Source organism: Grampus griseus (genome assembly GCF_964374135.1).
Source record: "Grampus griseus genome assembly, chromosome: 9".
In the NCBI taxonomy this organism is placed as follows: Eukaryota; Metazoa; Chordata; class Mammalia; order Artiodactyla; family Delphinidae; genus Grampus; species Grampus griseus.
In genome coordinates, this window is record NC_139003.1 from 80,900,171 (window position 1) to 80,914,884 (window position 14,714).

General features: G+C 35.7%; 1 long non-coding RNA gene across 3 annotated transcripts; it reads left to right on the forward strand.

Annotated features, from left to right (window-relative positions):
- The first annotated feature begins 1,199 nt into the window (after nt 1-1,199).
- LOC309827221 lies at nt 1,200-14,039 on the forward strand. Of its 3 annotated transcripts, none has more exons than XR_014297188.1 (4): nt 1,200-1,282; nt 1,932-1,995; nt 5,236-5,357; nt 13,260-14,039. It is a non-coding gene; the product is annotated as an uncharacterized lncRNA (long non-coding RNA). The 3 variants fall into 3 exon arrangements; XR_014297189.1 differs by having other exon boundaries at nt 13,572-14,039; XR_014297190.1 differs by lacking the exon at nt 1,932-1,995 and having other exon boundaries at nt 1,237-1,282.
- The last annotated feature ends 675 nt before the right edge of the window (nt 14,040-14,714 follow it).

Below are 14,714 nucleotides of genomic sequence, written 5' to 3' on the forward strand. Positions count from 1 at the left end.
TAAAGGTTTCCCATCTCTACCCATCACAACCCAATTCAATCTTCAATTTTGTGCCTTTGCCCATGTGAACTTAAGCATGTGGCAGAGAAGTAACCTGTTAGAGTTCTGTAGGACTCTTTTTGGAATTAGTCATTTTACAAACTTGTCCATGAGAAGGATTTTTTTAAAAAACAAAATTCCATTTATGCCTCTTTGATGTCTCTTCCTTTCTTAAGAACTTACTAAAGATCACAAGAAATAGATTAAAATATTCCACTGTTTTAAACGAAGGCCCCCAACCTCCTGCCATGGTAGACTTTAGTGTGGATTTCAAATTACAACATGAAGCATTTTCCCCAGTTGTTTCAATACCATAAAACAAGGATTTTAACTTGCCACACTTGCTTCGAGAATAAATCACCACTGAGAAAATGTTCTGCTTTATTTTTTCTCACAAGAGAAATCAGACTATTTTAAATTGATTTCTAAACCTTAGGACCATTCGTTTAGTCAACTAAAAATCAACATGGAGATTTACTCACAGGAGGTTCCATTTTCGGTGAACTCGGAGTGAGAGTTGGTAGAAGCTGAGAGATGAGTTTAGGATTCGGGTGGTAGGGGACTGAAATTTTAGTTGAATCTTTGTCCTCAAATCTTCTTTTGAAAATTTTACTTAGAACCACTATGTTCCTAAAAAATACCTTCCTAAAATCTTTTGGGAGGGATAACAATTATAAGCTAACTATTTCTGTGTCTTCATAATTATCCTGTGGTTGGAGAAGGTTAAACAGCAGGAGAATCTCACTAAAGCTGGTCAGGGAGATGGCTCAAGTTGTTTAGGCTGACTGGAGACGAATCAGAGTCGAGATTTTATTTTTATCTCATCCAAATTGTCCTATAAAATGTGTTGTCTTCCTCGCTCTTTCTCACTTTTCCCCCTTCTTTTCCTCAAATTAAGATTTTTATGTGTAAATGGTGTCAAAAGAAAATTCAGGGTTTTACTTGATATGGACATTTTACTGGGTGAGAAACAAATTGTTCTTGAACAAGGAGGCTTCAACACCAAAAGTGGTAAGAAGTTTGTTTCAGGGTTACAGTAAGGCTTATGGAGCATAAAAGAGGAAGTTCATAGAGCTTAATTCTCATTGGTTTGGACAAGCAGTTTACTTAGGTCATTGCTGATTGGCTACAATGTGCTGTGTCATCCTGACAAGGAAACTTCACTTACAGCTTAAGTATTTCAGTAAATGGACTTTTATGAGTTTTGCTAAGATCTGTGTGGGTCATTGGCTTGGAAGAAAAGGTAGGTCCTTGGCCTCCATTTTGGTTTTTATATAATAAGGGATTATATTATTGTCCTACAGCTCCCCTTTTTATTTCTAGATTGGAATAATGAAGCATGGTGTAGTTTAAAATTTGTTTCAATCTTGAGATATTTCCATGTAGGAACTGGTAAATACTTGACATAAGGAAAAAGCCTTGCTCTTGTTCTCCTGAGCTATCTTTGGTCTGAATTACAGTTCCCGTGGTAATGATATGACTCCCAAAGTGTAATATATTTCCTAAAACTATGCAATAAATTTAGAGCTGGCAGAGAATTCCCTGGGTCTGGAGAGACATCTCCATTGAGAGAGACAGATTCCTGAAAAACTGTTGACGTATGGCTGCCTATTTCTACATGTATAGGCATGACTTTTGCCCAGAGAACTCATGACTGCCAACTGTTTTTGACACATCGTGGCTGGTACCCTCCAACTCCCCTTTTTCCATGGACTAACCTCGTTATTGGAACAGTTGACTGCTCAAAAAATTATTTAGGTTCTGGGGGGTGGGGATGGCATGGGGCTAGGTGGTTTTACAAAGTGGTGGCAATCTGCCACCTTTTCTAATTCTACCTACCTCATCAACCATTGGTCTTGGTTTTTGCCTTATTGCCTGACTACTTGATCCAGGTTTAATCAGTTAGTGCTTCACCTGTGTACAAAGGAAAGTTGATGGACCATAAACCATTCACAGGTAGGCTGCCAAATTTTAATCTATGTGTAAAATTTATTTTTGTTTTCACTGAAGACGCATGCTGTTATGTTGCTGTTTGTCATACTGACTTTGTAACCAAACAGGTTGTAAAACATGATATAGGGCAGTTTATAATTTAAGGGGTAAGGAACATAGTGTCATAACTCGGAGCCAGACCTACATAGTATTTACTTGGGTTATCAGATAGTTTTGTCGGGTGAACAGGAGAAGAGAATAGTTACATCAGGGAAAACAGCTCTGCTAAGCAACCACATAGTTCTACAGGATGACTGACTAAAGAGCACAATAATTGTGGATCGTTTTTTATAACATATATTCTGCCATTTGCTATCTGTCAGTCAGTATTTGCCTCTTAACCCTTCCAAGTTGGAGAAAAAACAAGTCTAGTCTATTTATTCTAATACCCTTCTTTTGGAAATGAGTATACTCACAGCCAGAGGGAATGGTAAAGCAATTGCCCAAACTCATTGTTTTCTTGGTCAACCTAGGCAGACTGCCAATTGTGAAACCATGGAAATGTTAAAAAAAAAAAAGTCTAGATATTCATTCCCAGAGCTGAAATTGTTAGCATATCTGAAGCATCTGTATTGGTGGTAACTGTCAAACTTTGCATTGCAAAATTCAAAGCCAGAACTTGAGTGGGATATTAAATATGAGGATTCTGTTCTCAAGCACTGTAAAAAGTAAAAAAGAAACTAAATGCCCGAAGGCAAATATATTGCACTGACATTTGAAACTCTTCCAATAGATTTTATTTATTACGCTTTTTAAAAACAGAACTAGAAGTACACATTTCATTTTGCAAGGTGAGATATAGTCTCTGACAATAAGAATGTAAAAATAAGGTATTTTATGTATTGAAATCCCAATGAATTTGAAATTTGCAAATGATCTCTTTCAGAGGACCTCAGGACAATAGTTTAAAGACCTCTGGTGACTATATAATGATTCATATCCAGAAAGTGCTTGAAAATTGTTAAACACTGATGGTTTGTAATACAAGTTGAAATAGTCCAAATTGAAATGACCTCTGGTGAATTGGACTGGGGCTGAAAAAACTGTTTTGCCAGGGATCACGTTAAGTGAGTGCTAGCAAGCAGAGAGACAGGTGTTTCCTGTTCCCAACCACATGGCATAACCATATAGATTAGCTGCAGGGAATCTAGCCAGAATATTTTTTTTAAACCTAATTCAATTTACCACCCCTCATATGGAAATTGATTTAGGTTTAAATGATATTCTAAATAATTTGGAACTCATAATTAAGATTTATATGCTTTTCTTTATTCCTAATATAGCAATACAGTACAATATCCCAGAATCATAAATGATAATAACAGGATGGGCTCTTGAACTATCTCATTCAAACTCTGTTAATATAGGCATTCTCTCTACTCTTGCCCTGGAAGATAGGCCACCATCCTCTGCGTGATCACTTCCAGTGCAGGGAAGGGGGGAAGAGAAACTCAAAGATGATTGAGATAGACAAATTCAGTCTTATAGACACCGCTGAGGCTACTGTTTCTTGCTGACTGTTCAGATATTTAAACTAGAGTTAAAACATTAAGTGCTGCATATGCAAAATGAGAAAACCTCTTATTTATACATCCTGCCTCTTTAAGTTGAGCATATATTAAATATATTAATGCCAACTTGGATTACCACACAATATTGCTTTTACATTCCTCAAAGAGTTTTGTTATGTCTAACGGAACACTAAATTGGAAGGGATGTTTTCTAGGGATAGCACTAACAATGACATGCAGTGATTAAGTGTTATCTGTATATGTGTAGCTCTCATTCCCATGGAACACAGCCATCAATACACTCTGGGATGCTGAGCATTGCAGGGCCCTTAAGGGAGAGAATTTCCAGATTCTGTATCACTGCCCTGCCACATACTATAGTAAATCATCTGATTAGGTGTGTAAAAGAGTGACAGAATGAAAGAGGCTGACTGAGTTTTGTGGCACCCCATTGGGTTATAGAGGGGGTAGTCTTGGGGTGTCACAGAGGAGAGAATGACATAGGGAATTTCTAAAATAGCATTTGCTACGGGTTGAAGACTGTGTGGAAATGATGGTCCCCCAAAGGAACAGATTCCCCCCCCCCCACATATTCTCTTCCTCTTAAGAACTAAAAAAGTAATTACAACACTATATTATCTGGGGTGCTAGCTATGAAGGTTCTAAGAAAGACGCATAGGTCTTATGCATAAATCTAGTGATGGGACAGCACAGGTCAGTGTTCCAGTTTGTGGGAGTCGGAGACTCATGAGTCAAATCCCAGCACCACTACTTAAGTCCCAGACCTTTGGACAATTTATTCAGCTTCTCTGTGCCTCAATTTCTTCATCTATAAAACAGAGATAATAATCTGTAGTAAATAGAGTTGAGGCGATGAGTAAATGAGTATACTCTGGCACAGAGTTTTCACTTGGTGAATGTATTATTTTTATTATTATAAAGATATTCTTAAACGTCATTAAGGGTGTTCTGTATGTTTTGTTTAGTTTCCACTTATAAGGGAACACACATTTCTGGCTCTCTACTCTGCTTTGTGTGTAACTCTGGCTATGAAACCCTAAAAGATGTTGAGTATTTTGGTGGAAGAGGCAGAGATTTCCTTCTTTCCTCTTCTCTCTCTCTCTCTCTCTCTCTCTCCCCCCTCTACCTTGCCCCCATCCTCTGCTCCCCCCTCTTTATTCTTGCTGAGTCCTCAGTTTAATGGGACCTCACAGTTAAGCACTGAGGATCTGCCCACACAGGTAGTGATTTCCTGGGCTGCAGGCTGAAAGCACAAAGACTGGCACGTGGTGGCTGGGACTTCCTCCACTCTGGACAGATGTGAGCATAATTTTGGCCAAAAGGCAAGGGGGTGGGAAAGGGAGAGACTTCTCACAGCAGTGCTTTGCTGGTGTCTTTCAAGAGGGAAAAAAGAGTATACCTCTAGGTTAAAAAGCAAGACTAAACCACAGTTATGTAATTTTGAAAGATTCCTAAATCTGTATTGGCATTATTTTTAAAACATTAAACTTCAAAGAAATAACCAAAGAATTTCTCCTGACCTCATACTACATATAGTCCATTAAAAATTCAATTTGTAAAACATATTTCAAATGGTTATTCTCAGGAGAATATGCCTCAGTAAAGACCAGACACATGGAATATTTCAACTGTGTGGGGCTCTTCATTTTTTTTTCTTTTTCTTCACATACAGGGTAGGACTTCTAGATGAATAAAGATATGGTGTATTTTCCAGGACTAAATTATCTTTGAGCTGTGATCAAGCATGAGAAATTTCCACCCTGAGGAAAAATATTTGAAGGTTGCAAAATGAATGTAAGTTCATGGGTAATACTACTTTTCTACTGTAAACATACTGAATTCCAAATATATTTTCAATGGAAAATACCCAGGAATTCCTAAGTTATGTATTTCCTGGGAATATATAGATTGGTGATCTTCACATAAATGTCAGTGTGGCAAAACCTTCAGAGATTTTCTAGTCCAAAGTTCCCATTCTGCAGATAAGTAAACAAAGACCTAAATGTATTCTAACTTTGCGACAGAAAATAGTTTTGTGTTTGAGTGCTAACTAAAGCCAACTGCTAGTGCCTGTGTGCAAATTTCTTCTGGGAAAGATGAAGAGGTTAAGTTCAGATTCAGCTGGAAAAGGTGCTGTGATCCAGTAGCAACTGCCCCAGACTCAGGATCAGGTGTAAGAAAGCAAGAATGTCATGTGGTTGCTGATGGTAGTTGCTGATTACCAACAGTAGAGCCTTTAAAATCAGTTAAGTTCTGGCAATGGCTCATGGTGCTGCTTCTGCTTTTCGAGTAAGTGTAGACTCATTTCTTAACATTTCTGTATGTCGATTTCCTCATCAATCAAGTAGGAATAAATTATTTATTGGGAAGAGATTTATTGATATAACCAGAGCTTTCTCTACAGTCCTAGATTTACGTTTCAGAATCAATGATCCTTTGTTTCATATTGGCTGACCTATTCACCAGGCTGGATTTGGTAGCCTATGACTATGATAGTAAAAAAGACACTTGAGGGAAGCTGTGAAAAATTTGGTATGATCAAATATACCAAGAAAATGAAGAGCATTGAGCAAAAGTCACATGGAAGGAAAACATGAGGAATATCACTGTATATGAAGGTAAATACTGCTTATAAAAAATCTGAAGAGCCATATAAAAGCCACCTCTGTGGAGCTTCCTGCAAGAGCAGGTTGGAGAAATAATGGTCACATCAAGCCTATCAGAGGGTGGCTGTATTTTGTGCTGGAAAAACAACACTTCCATAAGAACAGCAAATTAGTATCACTGAGTGAGAAAAGTTGGAAGACTGCAGGTAAGCCAGGACCAGAATAACAAGCATGACACTGGAAGCTGTCCTGTCAACAGTTTTGATAATGTGAAACAAAATAGAGGCATCAAAATAGAGGCATCAAAATAGAAACTTCTCTCCCTTTAAAGCTATAGATAAAATTTGAAAATACATCTTACCTATAGGTTTATAGATAAAATATGGACTTTTCTGCTTCTGTGGACCATACATATGAGAAAATGTGCAACACCAAAGAAAGGCCTTTCAACCTGCTGTGGCTAGTATGAGTATCATCTTTGTGGCTATCTTCGGTAACACAGATAATTTCCAATAAATGTTGGGTTTTTAATAATGAAAATTGTTTCAGTGGTCAGTTTATACTTGATCCTGTTTTCCTGTTTCTAAGCTGTGGTATAAGAACTATATTGTAAAAAGTAGTTGTCGTGAGAGTTGTGAAGATGGAGAATTTATAAAATGACCAAGTGCAAAGGAAATCTATGGTTGAGAGAGAGGTGTAATCACATCCTCTCAACCTGGGGAGAAAGTGAAATGCTGACAGGCCATAATAATGTTACTAGAACTGCTCAAGCCTAGAAAATTCCACAAGAAAGACAATTTTTAGAGCTGAAGAGAACATTAAAATGTTACTGACTATTTTAAACACACTTGTGTAAAACACGTTTGTCATGTTTGACTTGGCAGGTGAAATTGATATTTTTGTGTCACATGAGACTTTCTATTCTAACCTACCTAAGTATTTATTATTATTAGTTTTAAATATTTATTAAGTACCTACTCTATGCCAGGCACTGATAATTTCTTTCAACTATTTTTGATGATTAGGAAAAATAAATTTATGGCACCTGAGAGGGTAACTCCTCACTGAAGTGTAGCTATTATTTTTCCCACATCCAAACTGTTAGGAAGGGATAGAACATGAACTGGAATCAAGCCTGCTCTCTTTTTTCTACTATGCTATGTTTGAATTTCTGGAAGCTAGTCATATTATCTTAATAGTCTCCTGATGGATGACTCATTTTTACCTTTCATTTTTTTTCCCATCCCCGATTCTTATTTTCCCACTTTTCTATATTATTGCAGTCCCCCCCAAATAACCCATTACTTATTTTCATAATAAAAGCTACATTTATAGGTATTATTGTCTTTATTATCTCATAGCAGGTTAAAGGAAATTAGATACTAATGGCAGAAATTCATGTTTATTATGAGAGTAGGAAACACACAAACACACAAACACACACACACACACACACACACACACACACACACCTGGTAATACCCTACTGTCTTATTTTTTAATGTAGACCATTAACTGGTAAAGTTCTATAATATCTATCACTTATGTTGTATCATATATTATGGCATATATTAAACTATCAAAAGATGGCATTAGTCTTGAAGTTCCCTTTAAAAATGAGTTAGGGGACTCCAGTGTATGGTGATATATGGTAAGTAGACTTTTGGTGATGATCACTTTGTAATAAACACAGATGTCGAATCATAACGTCAGCATCGGAAACTTACATAATGTCATATACCAAGTTTACCTCAATTAAAAAAATAAATAAGGTTTAAAGATGCCATCAGTACAATGTGTTTATAAATGAATAAATATAAATCGGTCATTATACGGTGAATGAAGATCTGGTTAGTGTGTAAACAACTGGACAGAATAGACTCTCAGAGTAAGGGAAGATATTTTAAACAGAAAAGACTTAAATTTTACTGTGCAAATGCTTTTGACTTTAATTAGGTCTCATTTGTTTGTTTTTACTTCCATTACTCTAGGAGACTGATCAAAAAAGATACTGCTTCAATTTATGTCAAAGAGTGTTCTTCCTATGTTTTCCTCTAAGAGTTTTATAGAATCAGGTCTTATATTTAGTTCTTTAATCCATTTTGAGTTTATTTTTGTGTATGGTGTTAAAGAATGTTCTATTTCATTTTTATACATGTAGCTGTCCAGTTTTCCTAGCACCACTTATTGAAGAGACAGCTTTTCTTCATTGTAGAGTCTTGCCTCCTTTGTCATAGATTAATTGACCATAGGTGCATGGGTTTACAAAATGAAAAGACAGTCCACAAAATGGGAGAAAATATTTTCAAACGATGCCAATGATAAGGGATTAATGTCCAAAACATATCAATATCAAAAAAACCCCAACCCAATCAAAATATAGGCAGAAGACCTAAATACACATTTCTCCAAAGAAGACTTACAGATGTTCCAAAATCATATGAAAAGAAGCTCAACATTGCTAATTACTAGAGAAATGCAAGTCAAACTAACAATGAGATGTCACCTCACACTGGTCAGAATGGCCATCATCAAAATGTCTACAAACAATAAATGCTGGAGAGGATGTGGTTAAAACGGAACCCTCCTACACTGTCAGTGGAAATGTGAATTGGTACAGCCACTATGGAGAGCAGGATGAAGGTTCCTTAAAAAACTAAAAATTAGAGCTACCACATGATCCAGCAATCCCACTCCTGGGCCAATATCTGGAGAAAACCATACTTCGAAATTATACATGCACCACAATGTTCATTGCAGCGCTGTTTACAACAGCCAAAACACGGAAGCAACCTAAATGTCCATGGACAGAGGAATGGATAAAGAAGATGTGGTACATATACACAAGGGAATATTACTCAACCATTAAAAAGAATGAAATTATGCCATTTGCAGCAGCATGGATGGACCTATCTTATCTTACCTTGCTTATCATACAAAGTCAGTCAGACAGAGAAAGACTATGATATTGCTTATATGCAGAATCTTAAAAAAAATGATACAAATGAACTTACCTAAAAAACAGATACAGACTCACAGACTTAGAAAACAAACTTACGGTTACCAAAGGGGAAAGGGTTGGGGGAGGGATCAATTGGGATTTTGGGATTGACATATATACACTACTATATTTAAAATAGATAACCAACAAGGACCTACTGTATAGCATAAGGAACTCTGCTAAATATTCTGTAATAACCTAAGTGGGAAAACAATTTTTAAAAGAATAGATTACATGTATATGTATAACTGAAATCACTTTGCTGTACATCTGAAACTAACACATTGTAAATCAACTATATTCCAATATAAAATAAAAATTTAGAAAAGATTTAGATTTTATACTATATTCCCATAGTTTTGTATTGTCAACAAGATAGCTTGCTTCAAACTGGAGGACCAAACATTATTTTACCCAGGAAGGCAAGTGGATGTTTATGAGGAAGCCAGCATGCAAAATCTTGTGTTATTTCCATTAAAGGGAATATTGTCCTGCCTAAGGTTCTTTTTTATTTTAATATTCAAAAACTATCCCTTAAACACTATCATTGTCAATCTCTTTATTTTCAGAAAATAATCATATGTGAGAATCGAAAGAAAAATATGTGCTGTATATTAGAGTTTCCTCAGTGAAACCTGTCATGTGCAAACCTCATTAATCTCATTTTTCATTTAATGGTCACTTATAGGAAGTTACCTTAGTTGTTTTTGTTTGGATTTGTTTTACTATGAATAAACTCTTTTTGGATGGATTAGATTAAAAACGCTAATATGAACTGGACGAAAAAGAAATGTAGAGCATCTTCCTCCCATACATGGAAGGAAGCTAGACATACAGTCATATTCCTATATTATATATGGTATATATTTATATTATTCAGTTTTATGATGGTTATTTTAATTTTTTTTTTTTTTTTTTTTTGCGGTACGTGGGCCTCTCACTGTTGTGGCCTCTCCCATTGCGGAGCACAGGCTCCGGACACGCAGGCTCAGCGGCCATGGCTCACGGGCCTAGCTGCTCCATGGCATGTGGGATCTTCCCGGACCGGGGCATGAACCCATGTCCCCTGCATTGGCAGGCGGAGTCTCACCAACTGCGCCACCAGGGAAGCCCGGTTATTTTAATTTAAATATGGAATTACTATATGACTTTAAAAAAATTAAAAATATAAAAAGGGAAGAGAATAATCATCCTAAGTCCACCACTCCAAAATAATTATTAATATTTTATTTTCTTTTGTTGTTTTTCATCAATGGACTGCACAGTGTATCAAATTTTCACTTAACATTATACCATTATTAGCATTATCTCATCTCCTAAAAGTTCTTTGAAAATGTATTACCCACTTTTTGTCTATAACAAATGAAATTTAGTCATTCTATTATTAGACCTAGAGTTCTAGGTTTTGTTTATTGCAAATAGATTTACATTAGCTAAAAATAAAAAAAACTCTGTATATAAAATTTTATATACACTTATCGTTGATAACTCACTTAGAATAAATTCCTTGAAACAGAATTGCAGGGTACTAAATGATGATCATTTCTAAGGCTTCTGATACATTCAGTTTTTGTGTGGTCAACTGCTAGAATGCAGATTTGCTTTAATTCTATTTCCTTTTAGCTTGTTTTCATAATTTATACCTAAATCCTGAACAAGCCTAGATTTTGCTGCTGTTGTTATGATTTTTATAGAAGATGAGACTATTAATCTTGTATTTTCCTAAGTTATCACATGGTATGATTCATTTTTAAAATATGCTTTTTAGGTAAGATACTAATATATCATCGCCATAAAATATTGGGATTCTGAATACTCTATGCATATTTTTGCTGATATCCATTATCCAGAAAACTCTTGTGGAAATAGTTCTCTCAGTTTATTAGAGGAAGCAAAAGGGCAAGTTCATTTCTGGAAGAGCTGTTCAGGGATGCAGAGGCCTAGTGCAGAATGAACAAATATTTGTTGAAGTGTGTAAATAAATAGTTGTTGAACTGAATGCTATGTAAAACTTATGAATCAAAAGCTCTCCCAGGATGGTTTATGGATTGCCATTAATTTTCTCATTATGAGATAAAAAATAGAGGACACTTACCGAAATATTTGAATTTAAAGGATCAGAAGTTGATACAACTGGACTAATCAGAAATTGGTCCTGATCCCATGGAGGAACAGAACAGAACACTCTTTGCCACTTTTTATTTTCCCATTATTGGCCTGTTATCTGTTCTGTCATCTAGTATCAACTGTCACTCATAAAACTGACACTACACCCTTATCTGGACCTTTAAGGAAATCATACTTGGTGGCTCTGTTGTCTGTGCAAATGCAGCTGTTGAAAAATCATATAACCCATGTAATCAGGATGACATTGTAGCAAACACACAAGAGAGACCTGGGTTACGATTTTCTGGTTCTCCAAAAAACAATTTCTTTTGTTGTCTTGCTGTTTTCAAGTCACCTTATTCTTAAAAGCTATATTCTCAAAATACTTAAACCGTGTAAATTCTCAGTGGTTAACTATAGCTGTAGGGGAAATTATGCGTTGGAATAAAATTTCAAAAAAATCTCATAGGCAAAATTTGGGCAGTTCATTTTAGATCAATTCCAGAAAGGATGAATATTTTTGTGTGTGCAGTTCCAGATAATTTCACCATAGACATCATCTCTGAGAGCTTAGGATTTATGCTGATTTTTATTATAGTCATAATGAATCTGTCATATTGCTACTAGAACTGACACAGGGCACATTAATAGTCTGAGCAAACTGTATTCTTAAAATAACAACAATAATAATAGTAATTCTATTTGGTGAAGGTTAAATTAATTGCTCATAGAAAAATATTACAAGAGACTTTGCCTCAGTTCTGTCTCTACTCATTATGAGCCTTTTATTCAACAATGTTTTTTTGGTGTGACTGAGCTGGATGTTGAACAGAGTAATGGTAACAATGCCTATAAGTTACTGTGGTACTACTATGTGTCAAACCCTTCACAATTAAAATTAACAAAAACTCTGTATGTTCGACATTAGCAACCTATTTCTCATATTAGGAAAACATGCTAAAACAATTAATCAATGTGCTTAAATCCCAAGGCTTATAAGTAATAGAATCAGGATTTCAAACCCAGATTTGAACGACTCAAAAGTCCTGCTCTTTTCCACTATGATACATTATTTTTACTTGATGAAAAGGATCCCAGCAATGTTGAATCAGAACTTAGTTTAAGTAACACACATGTGACATGAGTGCTTGATGTGAGGAGAAGTATCATGTATTTTCTATGTGAAGTTAATGCATTGCAACAGCTGGAAAGTCACATCATATTTCTGTGAGACTCTAGACCCAGAGTGCCGAGGAATTCTTGCGTCTGTGTCAGTTGTTATGAAACCACAGAGCACGTGAGCCACAGGGCTAACAGCCTCACTCTTTGCCTATAATAATGCAGTTAAAGAATATTCGTCCAAAATTTGTCTCCACACAAAATAATCTGTGTAAACCTAGTTCTGTGTTTCCTCTCTCAACTATTTATGGAAAGATTTTTTTCTTTTGGCTATATATCTTTTATTTGTTAAATGCTTACAGTATAGTAATACATAAAACAACTTGAATAAAGTTTGTGACATGATCTTAGAAACATGATTTATGTTTATGGAGTTGCCTTATCATGGCTGGTGGCTGCAGCAATCAAAAAATTGTCAAAATCATGTTGCCATTATACTCCCAGTTTAAAGACAAAAATTTAGCCTAAAAAAATATACATAACATGGTTTAGTAGTATAGACACAGCCATAGTATTCTCAGTCTAGGCTGAATTGCCTTAAATTGGTAAACAGTTTCTTCATTGCTTTTATTTTTTACTTTTTAAATAATTCTACATTTCTTATTGTATTAAAAAATATAAGCATAATGAATATTTATTGTAATGAACAAAAAATTCAATATGTAATTATAAAGTTCCCCTCCCCCCCAATACTCTCAACCCCCAGCCCAAATGGTATCTTGTGATATATGCTATTTTTAATTTGTTCATATAATGCACTGAGGCAAATTCCAAGTACTAATTTATCTCCATTTTCTTTAACAGCATCAAAAAATGTCAAAGGGTTCAAGCAAACGAATTTTCAAAAAATAAGTCTTCTGTTATGAATAATGTTGGTCAGAACTCTTAGTTACAAAGACAGAAATCAATCTGTAACAACTTAACCAATAATAAGTAATGGATTGGACATATATTGTGGTAGCACAGAGAACTGAAAGAAAAGCTAAACCACCGAACCTCAGACAAGACAGCTCCAGAGTCAGACCAGTTCAAACCAGGCAACAAATGCCTGTAAGATTCTGTCTATCACTGGTTTCTATTTCTTCCTGTAAGTCATCTTTATTATCTTAACCATAGATGGACTTCTTCACGAGATGGGGGTGGAAACAGCCATCTGCATCTCTGTCCTCAAACACTCTCACCTCTGAAGCTAGAGAAAGGGGACTACCTCTGCTGTTTAAAAAAATCCTTTCAAAAGATTCTGCCTTTCAAAAAAGGGCCAATTTGGGATACTTGCCAACATGAACCACTATGGCTGGGGGAATAAAATACCATTTTTGACCCAGCTCGGGTCTCTGCTCTGTCTCCAATGCCTTGTAATGGACAATTCTCAACAAGTATTTATGAAATTAATATCCCAAAGACAACTTTATTAAAATAGGAACATTGAAAAAAAGCCCAAGTACTTAAAAAAATCCTGTGTCTGTTATCTGCAATTATGACCGTAATTTTACAACATGATGTATGTGTTCTCTGCAGTTACAATATTTTAAAATGTAATTCTGACAAGATTATTTCTACATAATCATGACATCCACCATTTAATCAACCTGTTGTTTGTTATTTAAGATTAATTAAAAGGCAGATGACTGCATGCCCAGTTTATTGAGTGTGTGATAAAGTCAGCTCCTCAACTGGTTTAAAGCACTGAATAAACTTTTGTTTTGAAAAGTAACAGTTTAAAATCTTTAATCTATCCTTCCTTCCTTCCAGAAACACTCACTGAACATATACTAAGTGTGAGGCCCTGGTCCAGGTGCTAGAAATAGAGCTGTTTATAAGACAAATCCTTGTTATCCTTGAGCTTATATTATAATTAGAGGAGTCAATAAATACAAAAATATGCAAATCAATATCAGATATTGAAAAGAGTTATTAAGAAAGTACAGATACTAGAATAAAGCAAGAGAGTAACGGCGTACAAGGAGCTGATATCTTAGGCGTGGTGCCCAGGTCAGCTAGTTCTCTTTGAGTGCTGTTTGAGCAAGACCTAAATGAGGGAGAGAGACATGCAAGTAACTCAGGGCAGGGAGATTACGTGTATAAGGACCCTAAGGAAAGGATCCAGGGCTCGGAAAACTGCCAGATATCTACTGAGGATTGAGGAGGCCTGAGAGTGGTAGGAGATGGGGTTGGATCATGTAAGGCTTTATAGACTATGTAGGAAGTAAAACAATCTGATTTTTGTTTTAAATCTTCTCTACGACTGTTAGCTATCTA